This window comes from Varanus komodoensis, unplaced genomic scaffold (assembly GCF_004798865.1).
Source record: "Varanus komodoensis strain SLA01 unplaced genomic scaffold, ASM479886v1 scaffold21, whole genome shotgun sequence".
NCBI classification, from domain to species: Eukaryota; Metazoa; Chordata; class Lepidosauria; order Squamata; family Varanidae; genus Varanus; species Varanus komodoensis.
In genome coordinates, this window is record NW_025335589.1 from 11,701,173 (window position 1) to 11,714,389 (window position 13,217).

General features: G+C 37.9%; 1 protein-coding gene across 11 annotated transcripts in view; it reads left to right on the forward strand.

The window, feature by feature from the left end:
* Positions 1-13,217, forward strand: part of RAPGEF2 (Rap guanine nucleotide exchange factor 2) — a 174,835-nt gene that overhangs the window by 109,513 nt on the left and 52,105 nt on the right. Inside the window, exon 1 of one of the 11 annotated variants that reach the window (XM_044430658.1) lies at positions 8,302-8,306. The exons of the other annotated variants lie outside the window; for them this stretch is intronic. The gene's annotated coding sequence lies outside the window, so the exon portion shown is untranslated. Of the gene's footprint in view, positions 1-8,301; positions 8,307-13,217 lie in introns of those variants that run through there. 11 annotated transcript variants of the gene reach the window in all.

Here is a 13,217-nt window from a genome sequence, read left to right on the forward strand (position 1 = left end):
AGTTTTGAAAAGCATTTTGCAATTTACATTCCTTAGACCACTGGCTGTGTACCAGCCTTGTTGAAGTTACAGAAAGGCTAATGTGGAGTAAGAAGTTTTCCATGTGTATGGAAATGCATCAAAAAGTGCATGAAATGACATTTCATATGTGAAAAGGGAGGAATATGTGGATGTTAGAGCAATACTATAGTTGAATCATAGCTGGTTGTTAGTATTTCTAAACTAAAATACAGTGACATTAGAAATGCAGAACAAGTACTTAGAATAACACTAGATTTTATTAACATAACCCATTTTCTGTACAGTGGATTGACAAAGAGTTGTTGAAAGAAAGAACTCTCAATTTGATTAATGCCACACACACACACACACACACACACACACACAGAGAGAGAGAGAGAGAGAGAGAGAGAGAGTCAGCTATGAGCCTGTATGTCTACATTTTCTTCTAGGATGACTTTTCTCTTGTAAATGGTGCCATCTGAAATCTTGGGGTAGGGGTAGTAGAGGACTGCAGCCTTTCACTGGGACAGAGACACTTCCCCTGTCACCTTTCCTTAGTAATGGCATAGTGGGATAGCACTGACTGCTTTAGAGAGAGATATGCACTATGCTTCTTCCCATATACACCTGTTTGGACCCTAAGATCATCTATGGAGCCCTTTCTCTGCAAGCCACTGCAAAAAGAAGTAAGGAAGTTGGCTATGAGGGGAAGGGCCTTCTCAGTTGTGAGCCCTGTCTATGGAACCAAATTCTCAAGGGGTGTACCTGATGCAGAAACTGTATAATTTTTGGTGCCAGGTCAAGACGTTTTTATTCTTATGTGATTTTAATTGTTAAATAGACGGTCATGATTTTATATTGGATTTTATTCTGATGATAATTGATTGGTTGATGTGACTTAGTGTTTTGTTTTTGTGCATTATTGTGTTATTTTCCCAGGTAGTTGTTATTTTTGAATTGTTATGATTGCTATGGATATGTTATTGTTAATATGTTGTATAATATAAAACATTTGAGAGTGTTTTCTATAGGATGGTCTATTAAAAAATTAATTAAATAATAAATAAATACTACAGCAGCCATAATTCCAGTTCTCACTCTCATCTCATACCTATTTGCATGCCTAGCAATTAGAGTTTCCTACACTAAGGAAAGAATGAAAGCTCAATATTACAAATATTAAGAAAATGGATGTACATAGATGTGTCATCGTCAGTAGAGATCCTTTTCTACAACTGGAAAGGCAGAAAAATATTCGCCAGGATTTTAGGCAACGAGCAATGACACACACAAACACAAGGGTCTTGGTTAATCAGACTAAAGTTCCATCTAGGACAGCAACCTAGTTACAATATTGACCAACCAAATGCCTCTAGGGAGCCTATAAGCAGGGATTAAGGGCCTTCTTTAGTTGTTGCTTCCCAGCAAAAAAAGAGTTCATATTATCCTAAGACCACTTCAATTTTCAATATGCATCATATTAGTATAGCATGCAAAACTTAAAGTAGTCTTACACTGCCTGAGTTGCAGTTCACCTAGTATGAAGTCATGTCGCTGATAGAATCATAAGAAGAAAGCGCTCCCTGAATTCCACTCACCTGTGAAGGTATCTTCGGGACATCCCAGTAAACTTACCCTCATAACGCTCGTGTTTTGGAACTCCCACATGGAAAGTAGATTCCCAGATTCCAACCTTACAGACTTTTAGAAGTGTGAAAACAATTTTATTCAGACAAGCTTTTATAAGGCAATGTCTAAGCGTAACTCACACAGCTGCTTGAATTCCCTTTGTAAATTGTCCCACCTTTATCATACGTTTGTAAACTGTTATCTGTCAATTTTGTTTTATGGACTTAATCTTGTTTTATTGGGAAGGCATAAGCTTCTTGAAAAAGATGCTGAAAGGTGCCATTTAGTCATACAGAAGAACACTAGCAGAAGCTAGTTTGGCAGCCTTTAAGGTTTTTGCTTTGTTTTTTATTCTATACTTTGGTTGATGCAGGAGACCCTATTTATGAATCAGTATTTATGAAGTCTGAAGTATTCCGTATCTAATATGAGTAAAGTGCTAATAATCTGAAACTAAAAAAGTGTCTATTGGATAGTTCTAGCCCTCTCTTAATATTAATGTTGGGCCTTGAATTTTCAAAAACTGTTTGAACATATTTATGAAAAGTTTGACTAGGTTGAAACCTTCATAAGTCCAGTTTTGTTGGCCTTAAGGATTATTTGTGCAATCTGTGTCATGCCCAATATAATAGTCAATTTGCTAAATTAACATGCCAATACCCAATTATTTTGTAATCATCAAATGGTGTTGAATTAATCTCATATCTGTTGCCTTGTGGATTGTTCAGCTCCCAGAATATTATAAATGAAGTTGCAAATGTTAGGTGTCCTTTTCCCAGTGAGTCAGTAGTAACTACCTGTTAGTTGGAGAAAGGTTATATATATCTTGAGCTGTGGTATGCTGGCTTCTGTAAGGGGAAATGGGAAAATCTATTCCCCAGAAGATGTTTAAACAGTGAACTAGCACTGAATATGACACATTCCCTTTCCCTTTATTTAGTAGTTAGATGTGGCACACAGTCAAATAGCCATGTTGCCCTGTAGTAGTTTGGCACCCTGAGAATGGATATCAAACTGCAAGGAACTTTCAAGTGTCGGAATATCAATGATGTTACCTTCTCTCACCACTGCTCAGGACCTTTTCAGCCAGTGATAGGTAGTGATGAAGTTGATGATAATGATGATAAATCTTGGTCTTTGACTTACTGATTGCTAGGATGCAAGATTCATTTAGAACAACCTGAGCAAGTAAAACTGTTTATAAAAGCAACTTTGCAATACTTGTGCTGCCTTGTATATCTTGTAATGGGCAACACATAAAGGTCAAGGAGCCTCCTTCCCAGAAAACAGTACATGTAAATATTCAAAAAGCTGCTCAGAATTCAAGAATTGTACTTCACAGCATATTATCCTTTATGCACAACAACATATTGCTTTCTTCAGGGCCTAAAATGTCTTATTCCACTTATAGCATGTATCATGTTCTAAAAAGTAGAGTCTGAAACACATTGGGAGTTCTCTACTGCTAAATGAAACTATTTTACTTTAAACATCATTTTGAAGCTTTTGCCTTTTTTGGCATTTTGTTTGAAACAATAGTCTGTATATTAAAGCACTTGTAGATTTGCTTGCAGTAAATCTTCACTAATTTTTGGAACTGCTTATAGTACTTTATTGATAGTGAGCTGACGTAATCTGTAATTATGTAAATGTTCATCCACAATTGTAAATGTGTGGGTTTGATAGCATTGGAGGAACAAATGCTGAAGGTTCTACAAATAATATGAAAAACCTGGACAATCTTTTGTGTCTTTCTGTTTAATTTCAGAGGTGATTATGTTGAGGCAGTTGTGGGGTAGCTAGTTTCACCAGACTCCTTTCAGCTCTTACCTGTGTGTGGATACCTCTACTGGCAGCACTCTCATTCTTCTGGCAACTAATAAACACATATATGCTATTGTTGTTAAAGTTCCCAGTAGGTTTGGAGATTCACACTTCTGAAAGTTAGTGCTTAGGGATTTGCAATTTAACATCCAACGTGTTCCTTGACTAGAAGGGTGACTTTCCCCAGCTTACCTCAAAGGCAACTCATATTCAACATTAAGTTCTAGGGAGAGGGAGAGGGAGAGGGAGAGGAGGATTTGTGTGTGAGGGGAAAATGATCCTACCCACTTCCTGCCAACCCAGCTCATCACCAAAACCCCTTTCTTCCAAGCCATCCACTCTTCAAACATAACTTCTTTCCCTTTATTAATTATTATATATTATTTTAATGCAACTTTTAAGGGTAAAATCCTATCAAAGCTGCATACAGGATAAAAATTCAAAGATATACAAATATGCAGTACATAAATATACCATGAAATACTATAAAATATGATCAATATGATTATATATTTTTTTTAAAAATCTCCACAACCCATGTTATTGGTAAGTCAGCAAAGACAGGTGGGTCTTCTGAGCTTTCCTGCAGAGAAAGGAGCCAGACAAACCAGTGACAGCAGCAGAGAAAATACTCATTCTCCTCTTCCTCTTTCTTAACCTGGAACGCCACAGAGCACTGCTCCATGAAGAAAGGTGTGGTAGTGCTTGGGATCTGTAGTCTTCCTAAAGCTATAACATCCCAAAGGCTACCATGACTTTCTTCCCAGAGTACTCAGTAAAGTGGCAAGCGAACAAAGGAGGAGTAGAAAATGGACCTCCTTAGTCTCCCTGTGTAGAGCAGCTTCTGTTGCTACTGCATCACTAAGTAAAAGGAAGGGGATGTTTGGAGGACAGATACTAACAGAAAAGTTGTTACAGTGGCAAGTAGAAAGCTAATAATTTGTGTAAATCTAAAATTTCAATCTGAGCCAGAAAAGAATTAAAGAAGTTTGAAATACTTGTATTTTCTTTGAGACAGGCTTTTATAGGTTCCCAGTGAACATGGAAATCACTAGTACCTTTTCTCTTGTTATCTTTTCTAAGTGGCAGTAATGTGTATCGTACCATAATTCATAATAACTTCAAATCAGATCTGTTTCCAAAATCAGATCTGTTTCCAAAAGTGCTTGCTATATAGCAGGGGTGACCAAACCAAGGCTTGGGAGCCACACGTGGCTCTTTGGGCTTGTTGACGCCTCTGAATTGTTATTGCTGCCACCTGCAGGCTCTCACTTGCTGCTGTGCTCATGGGTACCTGCTTGCGGCTATCAAACATTCGACATATGCTGTATGTGGCTCTTCCGTTGAGCAATTCCGGCTACCCCTGCTGTATAGAATCTGGCTGCTGTTAGAAAAAGAAAATCAAAAGTCACATTGATCACCCTGATTGTCAGAAAGTGTTTTGAATTCTGACCAAAGCTAGGTAAATACATGCATTTATATAGCATTGATTCAGCTGTGAGTGGCTCTCTTCTTTTTTGATTGGCTTTCCAGCAGGATGATGACTCTTTTTAGACTGAGACACAGTTACATAGAATTCCATAGGAACTATTCTCTGCCTTCCTTTATTCAGATAATAGTCCCCCTATTCACATGTCTACCCCACAATACAGATTTGCTTAGTCATTTAAAAAATCTGTACCACTCTTCAGTATGAATACTTTTTAAGCTGTTCATGTAATAGGCAAATCAAATTCAATGAAAGATAAAATTAAAAAGCATGAAGCAGCCAATAAAATACAGAACTCTTGTCCTCTGTAAAAATAATAACAGACTTAGTAAGGTGTAAGCTATCATGGAGCAGAATTAATAATGTAGTCAGAGGAGAATGAAATGCAAGAAATTTTCCTCTAACTTCACTGCCATCCTTACCTCGCCACCCCAGTGAAATACAGGCACAAACACTAGTACCAGTTCAGCATGACATTCAGTGCATTTGATGAAGTGAGCTCTGTCCAAAAGTTTATGTTGTAATGAACTCATGGGCAGTACCTAATACTGCTCATTTGTGTAGCAGTAAAGTTTTGAACTGCAAGCACAAAACAGTTTGAAATGAATGGAAATGCTTGTTTTGTTGAGGGTGTAGCTCAGCAGAGCTTGCAGGCAGGAGCTCCAGTTCCCTTCTGAAAATGAGCATTTCCACTCAGTTGTGCTTGGAGCAGCAAATTCCCCATTTTGCAAGCAGTGGCTTCTACAAGTACAGTGAAGCCAACAGAGACTGAAAGGCAGTATTTGATGTCGTCTTAATCATTAAGGCACTGCAAAACTGTTGTTTTTGCTGCAGCGCAATAACAAATTACCCTTTTGAAAAGTATTACAAGCAAAACTGGACAAAACAAAATTGCCACAGTTTGCATAATTAAAAGTGTGGGAAAATAAGGTGATCTCTACCTGGTGCTATGATGATAACAAATTAGTGGTTAGGCAACTTTCTAAAGAGAGAATTCTGTAAGCACTTGTGAATGAGGACAAACAGATTGAAGCAAGACAGAGGTGCTCCTGATCAATCAAATGGCAAATCAGCATTTTGAAATGTTGCCTGTCTTACATGGAGCTACATGTCCTATGTATACACAGGATTGCAGTTTGGGTGGACTCTTGAATTTGGCCCTGAACTTGAATTCCTAGTGTTTGGTAGGAGCCAGGAGTCCATTTGACCAACTAAGGATAGTATACCAACTGCATTAATTCCTAGATATGTCATGATGACACATGGGTGGGATTCAAAGTTGCATCGCATTTGGACTGTGAAGATTGTAAAGTTTTCTATGTAGGGTTGTTTGCTGGCCAGGCTATTGATTAAGGTGGTTACAGGGAGAATGTGAATCCTTGTTAAAACAGCTTCACTGTGTACTGGCCCATTACTGAGTACAATTCAGAGTCCTGGTTATGATTCTTGAAACTAGACAACTGTGGGATTAGGCTATTTGAAAGATAGGTTCTCTCCCATGATCCTGTGCAACTTTTAAGAAACTTTGAAGGGGTCCTTCTCTCTTTCCTGGTACCATCACAGTAGCTTTTTCCAGAACTCACTGCTGAAGGAGGCCAAGCTAGCTTGATAATTCTTTTGCTAACAGGCAGAGAAAGCTTTATTCAGACACATGTTTGGCTTTGAAGATGACGATGACGACGACAACGACGATTTCATTGCACTTCTCAGCTTTCATCTTCTTGTGATGAACATAAGGAGGCTTATAGAACTCCATTTTGTTCAGATCTCCCTGGTCCATTGGTTCCCAATGTGACTTGTTTGGTTGAAGCAGGATCGGTGCATGCTGCTTGTTTTGTTGTTGTTTTTTAAATGGATGTATTTTATATTTTAATTTGGGTTTTTGTATTTTTTCTGTATTTTATTATTGATGGCCGCCTTGAACAGTATTTTCAGTAAGAAGACAGAAGTTTACCAAATAAACAGTGTATCACCAGGAAGACCCTCTGTAAGATCTTATCCAATTTCTGGGTAGGCAATGGTGAAAAGTGTAACGTTAATCCAGTGTGCCATTTGAGGAGGTACTTCTGTTTCTCAGTCTCCAGGCTCAGTGTGCTTTCGATAGAGCACAGCCACACTGGAATCCCACAGAAAGAATAGACATGTTTAAGCTCTTTTTATTTAAGAAGATGGAACAAGTTGGTCATGAATACAGAAATAGTAAATGAGTTGGAAACTTACTTGTTATCCCTCACTGTTGTTCTTCGTATATGGTTTCTCTGCTTATCTGGACACCTGGAATAGAGACTGCCTGTATTCACTATGTGTGTCACATGTACCACTCTTTATTTCCCATTTGGCAAGCTATGGTAGCCATTTGTCAACTCACTGCATTGTGATCTTAGAATATTCTGAAAAGCCATGTAGAATCTGATGTCCTAAAACCAGATTTAAATTCCTCCTTTTGCACTAGCTACCAGGAAGCAGAAGGCTCCCTTTCACAGCTGGAGATAGAGGGGAGAGAGTTGGTGAGAAATTTATTCTAAGCTAAAATAAATTTGCCTAGTTTTTAATTAGCTCAGTTTGTTCATTTCAGAATTTATGCAGGTTTTTAGATGTTCTTCAAATATTTGGCAGTTACTATAAGCACCAGGCACCTGAGAGACAATGACAGTAGAGTCCAGGCTCTTTCTCATACTTCTGATGCCTAGAGATTTTATCGTACCTTTCAATTTAGTAGTATCAGGTGGGCTGTAGGTCTTACTGGTCATCAATGAATGACTTTGGACTAGCTGAACTTGTGAGGCTTAACCCTTACAGAGTTGCCACAAAGTACTTGGAAACTCTGCTGGACCTTTCTTCTCTCCAAGTCTCTGCTGTCCTTAGAAGGCTACTAGGGATGGGGCATGCTTAGTACAGCTGAGAATCGGGCTTTTGGGGTTTTATTTAACTCCTCTGCTTTTCTCTCATTCATTTGAACTCTGCTTGCCTGAGCATAGTGAACCACCAGCAACCTGTCCACCTGTTGGATGCCAGTCCTGACAGTAGTGTAATTAATATGGGAAATGACTGAGAATGTGCTGCTTTCAACAGACTGGAAACATTGAAACCCTTGCTAATCTTTGACAGCGGGAAAAACGATGGCTGTGGCCATGTTTGCTTTGTCATAAATCAACAATTAGGGTTTAACTCAAATATACTTGCTACTGGAAGGTGACCTGCTGAAATAATTGCCACACAAACGTTATCAGATATTTTGCCAGAAGAGGAGGCATGGCAGTGTTGTATGCGCCATTTGCAGGAATAGATTTTAAGATGACATGCAGAATTTTGTGTTTCTGTGTCATGAGAATAGGGACCTTAAGCATTTTCTAAACATCAGGTACTTAGGAAATAGGCTTCCACTCTCAAGGCACACAAGTGCATGGATTACTGTTTGTGTAGGAGTTTTACATGGACTTGTGTAGGAGTTCTGCACAGACTATGTGAGTTGTCTTCACATAGCAACGGCTGCATTGTTTGCTTCAAGAAATGGCTGTTTAGTCGGTGGCAGCAGGCACAAAATAGCTACTCTAAAAGGAACATGAAACACAGGGAAATCTCCTTGCCTTCTGGTATTCTTGCCTGTCTGTTCTCCTTATCCTTTCATTTGTGATTGGCCTGATCTAATTATCCTTTTACATTTGCTTTTGATTCTTATACTACCCTCTCTGAGCCTGATATTTAGTAAATGTTCTTGCTTTACTTTTTTTCTTCTGAAGTGTCCATGTCCACTTTAGAAAGACAGCAAAAAATGATATTGCTACATCATCTTAATTGTAGTGGTGCATATATTGGCAAGGTACACTGTTGCCTCATTGCTTGGAGCCCCGCAAATATCAAAATAGCTCTGCCATACAAAATTACAATCATTCAAATGTGACAGTGATAATGCCTTTGATATATTTTTGAAGGCTGCTAGCTACACAAGTATACTACTTTTTCAGGCCTATTTCTCAACATTATTAGATAACTGAAGCCTAAATTTGAAAATGTAATTATGGGCTGCAGTGCAGATCTGTTTCATCTACAGAATGTTTTTACAGCAGTGATATAGTTTTGATCTTGATTGTTTTATTCCAAAATGAGAGAATACAAAGCAAGGCAAGTCTTACTTTTCCTTGCCTTTAACATTCCCACTAGTAAAATCATATTCTCCTTTTTATTTTTTTAAATACAGAGAAAAAAATAAAAACATAAATACAAACATCTGAAATACAAATATATACCATCCAAAATATCAATAATATAACACATAAAACCAAACTAATGAGTAAGAAGTAAATAACACTGTGCCCTGACCACCCGGGAGACCAATAATACTGCCATTTCTCAATAATATCTCCATTTCACTAGTAAAATCATACTTAAATTGATAATGCTACTTAAAATTCAGAAAGTATCTGGATGTAATACCAGTTGGAGCTAGTTAATGTGGCTTATTGCTCATTATTATAACAGCAGCTTCCTATATTGAATATGATTGTGTTTCCTTCATCCCAATCTCAGATGAAAGTGGGAAACTGAGAATATATTGGTCATTGCCTGTTGCTTGTAAAACTGCCATGATACTTGGTAACCTTGTTTCCTCTTCCTTTGCAAAGTGTAAGATAAGAGCAAAGTGGCACTCACAGGTATCTGAAATCCTGTCCCCACCATCTTTAAATCCATGCATTTGGATTTGTATGAAATGCAAATGCTAGTTTACTAGGATTTATATATAGGCATCAACCAGAGTGAGTCAAATCTCCAAATCAATGTCCATTTGAAACTGTTTGTTTGTTTATTTATTTTATTTAATTTAAAACATTTCTGTGCCGCCCCCATCGCAACAAAGCCTCGGGGCGGTTCACAACAACAACAAAAACAAACAAAATTATATAAAAATTTATACACTAAAAATATTAAAACCTGGTGCATCTTGGCTTAATTTTTTTTTAAAATCCTCCATAATAAATTAACACTTAAAATAAGTTTTAAATAAAAAGGTCTTAACCTGGCGCCGAAAAACAAATAACGACGGCACCAGGCGGCCCTCTCTGGGGAGCGCATTCCATAGGTGGGACGCCACCGCAGAGAAAGCCCTCCTCCGGGTATTCACCCTCCTAATATCCTTCATGGAGGGTTCCTGGAGAAGGGCCTCTGCTGCTGGGTGTTATGCATGTGTCACCCATTTATGAATTAAAAGCATTGTAAGTTCCTCAGTCCATTGCATTTTAGGAAGTGGGTGTTTATCCTTCTCATTTTGTAATATCAGTCATTTAGCTTTCAAAAGATTATAGGGATTCCATTTCCCTTCCATTTGTTAATTTCCATGAAACAGATAAATAATTTAAGATCATGTATATGAGTGAATGTTAAAGACTGTTCCAGTACAAAATTTGTGTAATAATATCCTGCCCAAAATAAGCAACTACTGAATATTGCCAAAACAGACATTCAAATGAAGCATTCACTGTTTTGAACCTCCAGCAATTAGCTGAATTAGACAATCCTTTAGTTAAAGAGATGTGGTGGAGTCCAACAGTCACAGGAACTTTGTTTTAGTGAATGAGACACAGCCCAAGACCCACTGACACAGCAGGTAGATGCCAAAGTGCTGATCCATTGATTAGGCATTTTGTGGTGATGCCAACAGCAGTTTCTCAAACCTCAAATTTGCCCATGGGTCCAAAAGGTTAGGGATGCCTACATTAGAGGATCTCAGAACAACTCCATCAATGAGTTAATCTTTGCACTATACACTGGCATTTAAAGGATATTTTTATATGGCTTTATACTATCTGATCAATAAAGTAGTTTTTACAATGACATATGAAGACTATTCATTGACCTTAGTATTGTAGGAAGAAGATTATTAGGAAGCAAATGAATAAGAAAGCATTTGTGTCATTAAAAAGGCTACAAGGCTGGCTCAAACTTAAAAACTGACTTGAAGAATCACAGCAAAATTTAGATTGCCATATGTGAACTTAGATGCTGTTATCCAGATTTTGATGCACTTAATTCCTCATTAGATTGGGGCCCAAAGGTGTGAATTTGAATTTTAGAAGTCCTCTCAAGTATTGCTCTTCCCATTGTACAGATAGGTGATAGAATATGTTTACTTATCATCTTGTATACTAAAACATTAACGAGTTACCTACTTAAGAAACTGCTTAGGCGTACACAATCACCTCAACTCACTGTGGCTTATTTAAGTCATGTTGGTCAGAAGCATGTGCCAGTGACCATTCTGAATATTCATCCCTGATGGCACATTGCTTCGGATATGGTTACCTGAGGGCTACTTCCCCTTCAACAAGCTCTGGCACCTAGGTTCAATAGATGTTAATTATAGAAATGTGGCAATATGTGACCCACATGTTTCCCCACATACAGTGAGGAAATTAAGCCTCCATGGCTTTATTTCCTTGCTGTAGTTGTGCAAAATAGCCAACTGTATGAAGCAAGTGTGGTAAATGTCAAGACAAGAATTATTCTTTTTTAGCAGGGATGACAGGGACAAAGATTAAGGTCGACATCCAGTTTATTTGCACATGGAACCTGCTTTAGTCTTCCTTTGGAAGCAGCCTACATGTGGTTGCCTGTAGTCTTCCATTCTAGCACTAATCAAATTCATCCTTCTTTGCTTCAGAGATGCTATAGCATCAGGTATGCCCTGATTATTCATTGCACTGTGTAAGAAGATTGTTTATCAAGCTGGAACAACTCCAGAAAATAGTCTGCAGGACCCCTGCTACTTTAAGTTACAAAGGGCCTCAGCAACTAATCCTAAACTGTTTGTTACAACAGCTTACATTTGAAACAATAATGTATTCTTCTGTGTTGAAATTAAATTGCTTTTCTGATGAGTATTTTTAAGTTGTACATTTCTAGATATATTTTCAGTTTTAGATAATGCAGCTAGTAACAGAGCTTTTGTTTGAACAATGAAATTGATTAATTCAAATTTACCTTTATATTCTGTAGTGTATAAACAAAACTATAAGGCTATGTCAAATATTTAAAACAACCACCTTTATTTCTGTGTCCACATTCCTTTTAACCTTACTAGATTTTCCTCAGTCTAGTAAACTAGAGCAAATGTGCAGTGGTGTGTATGTGAAAGAATAGTAACTTCACTGTATTGTCTAAACTCTATGAGAAGAAAACATTGATGGAGGAGTAGCATTCCAATGTAAAATGGCTGTATTAAATTTAACACTATATTGGTCTTGTCTCTGTGCATCATGTCTATCATTGAAATCAATAGAAATAAGTTCATTATTCTCTAATTAGGTATATTGACTGCTGCCTTTTAAATCACTGAACCATGCAACTAATATTTCCCCCCAGTGTCTCGCTTGGTTCAGAAGGAAAATTAATTGCCTTGTAATAGTATCCTATAAGATGAATATCTCCCATCTGCTATACTCAACCTGTGATCTTAGTCTTGCATTCTCTGTTCAACTGCTATTTTTGAATTAATTTTGTATAAATGTTTGAATTATGTAATAACAGTACCTGGAGTACAGAACTGAAGCCATATAATATTTTCTCAACCCAATACAATATTATATATTGTGCAGTGCTGGAAGTCTAACCATGGGTTCTTCTTAGGTTGTGTCTATATTCATTTAGTTAGTAACAGCCGTTTGCATAAACTGTTAAAGAGTCCACAAAGACAGGCCCCTGCTCCAAAAGTGCAAATACTCTTAAATACGATACAGGAGAAACAGAGCGAATTGGAGGCAGGGAAGAAATATATTTTTGTTGCACTCCCTCTTGTTGATGTTTAGTTATAGGCTTAATTGGAGATGGAAATATGAATTAGGATTGTGCCAAAGGCTTCATGGAAAAGGTGACTTTTGAACAATGTAAAAGAGGTGGTATTATTTAAGTGTTTTATGAGAAAGTTCAAAGCATACAGTGCAACAAGGGAAAAGTGGTGGAGTCTTTTGAAGAAACAGGACTGTGGACTGTAAAGTTGTGGAGCCGGAAGCAAAGATAATGGGCCAGCATGATAGTGGGAGCAGGGAAGCAGGCCATGGAAGGCATGAAAGATAAGGACATGTGCCTGAATCTAGGAGTCAGGAGGAACCCTGTGTAAGGATTTAAGAAACAGCATCATTAATGTATTTGTCAGCCAAGCGCATTGTGGGGAATCTCATGTCCAGGAAGGTATATTTGGAGCCAGTGTGGTGTAGTGGTTAAGAGCATGGGACCGGGACTCAGACGATCTGGGTTCGAGTCCCCGCTCAGCCATGGAGCC